A 1906-nucleotide genomic window follows, 5' to 3' on the forward strand; every position below is an offset into this window, starting at 1 on the left:
CACACACACACACACACACACACGCACACCACCACCACCGCTAATAGTGATTCACTACACCAGTAAGCTACCTTCAAATTATGAATCATCTATAAACTAGCTAAATTGTTCCGTATGTTCTGAGACGTCTGTGTCTTCCTCATATAAAGATTGACATACCTCCACGAGTTGGCAGCCGCTTTTGTTACTCTTTCTATGTTGTGAGTGTGTTTTGTTTGTTTGTTTATTTGAGTTCTGGGGTAGAACTTACAGATTCTGGGTGTGACTAGTATTTTTTAAAAATAGTTCTAATAGTTTGAAATAAGAAGCTGCTAAACTTGGCTTAAGGCACAAGAAAGCCATGTCTGTATGGTTTTCTGCTGCAATCATATAATAATGTTTTCTTCATTATCGGGTCGTTTTCTGATGTGCACTTGCCGATGATGCGTCTGAAAAAAAAACAACAACCTTTGACTCTCCTGTTTCTTTTTTTGGGGGAGAGGGGGGGTTCTGACTCGGTGCGGAGTTAAGCCTTAAAGGGGCAGTAGTGTTGCACTCCGTGTAAATCAGAACACCACAGCGTTGATGGGTTTTTTTTTAAAGAAAAAAATACGCAAAATAAAATCTCAGACGTTCAAGGTTTGGGGCATTTTTTTATTTGCTCAGGGTTTGGGAAGAAAGTGGGATGAGAGAAGGTCAGTCTATTTTTTTTTTACGACATGCATACTTGTGTGGTGTGAATACACCTTAATAGTTTCTCTCTTTGTTTTTGGGGTGTTTTTGTCCTGTCCTTTATTTCTTCGCAAAGGGGTGTGTTTAAAGCTCCTCTAAGTCAACTCTTCAAAGTTCAGCGCACCGGCGTTTGAGATGTAGCGGTTTGGGCCTCTTCGTCGCACACGGGTGACCACAGTGGGATTCCCAAGTGGGAAGAATAAAATTTCTGTCCAACATCTGCTCGGTTTTCCTTCTGAGACATTATCCCTCTCAACCCTGGGTAGCCCTGATAGGCAAGGTCGAAGCCCACCTCCTTAAAGAACTAAATTGTGTAAATTGGGGTGTAAAAACATCTACTGAAAACAACAACAACACAAACGAACGCACTTCAGGTGAGCGTCGTAGATTTCGAAGGCTCAGCGTTTGGCTACACGTAATGACACTGAAAGGGCGAGAAACTGTCGGACCACACTGGACTTTGAAAATCCCGACCTTGTTAAAGTATATGAACAGACTTGAAAGTAGTGTGTTGTTGTATATTATATTTTAGTATGCAATGATTGAAGTTTCACTGTTCTTACAGCGTGCATATTTATTTATTCAGTGATGCATGCAGATATTAAGGACGTACTTTTAGGAAGTTTGGTGCTGCTACATCACGCTACACTTAATAAAGGATAAAGAGATAGACCGTTGAAAGGAACTCATAAATTTACGAAAATAGATAGGCGGAGAGAGAGAGGGAGAGAGAGAGAGAGAGAGAGAGAGAGAGAGAGAGAGAGAGAGAGAGAGAGAGAGAGAGAGAGAGAGAGAGAGAGAGAGAGGGGGTCACTGTTTTGTGACTTACTGCTTGTTGTTTTCCTCCGAAGTGTCATTCCCACCTCCACTACAAAAAAACAACAACCAACGCTTGGATAACTATCCACCATTTAGTCAGTTAGTCTTCTTTGTACAGAGCTAAAGAGTGGGATGATTTGGTGATGGGAAGGGGGAGGGGGAGGGGGACAGTAAAAGGTCAAAACTACAAGATTGGGTAGGTAGCTCTAAATGCCAACGTGTTATCTCCGTGTACGAGTGAGATAGTTACAGTCATTACAAGGATGATGACCGCTGTGAGGTCACCATGGGCTGACCCAGAGGGGGAGGATGGTTACTCACTTCCGTCTGTGAATGAACGTACATCATATACCCCCCCCTCTCTCTCTCTCTCTCT

The 1906-nt window shown here is 42.5% G+C and overlaps 1 protein-coding gene across 1 annotated transcript in view; it reads left to right on the forward strand.

Annotated features, from left to right (window-relative positions):
• The window catches only part of LOC101854908, a gene marked incomplete in the record, with an annotated part of 92697 nt that overhangs the window by 68402 nt on the left and 22389 nt on the right, over positions 1–1906 (forward strand).

The sequence above is a fragment of the Aplysia californica genome, unplaced genomic scaffold (genome assembly GCF_000002075.1).
Source record: "Aplysia californica isolate F4 #8 unplaced genomic scaffold, AplCal3.0 scaffold00894, whole genome shotgun sequence".
Taxonomy (NCBI): domain Eukaryota; kingdom Metazoa; phylum Mollusca; class Gastropoda; order Aplysiida; family Aplysiidae; genus Aplysia; species Aplysia californica.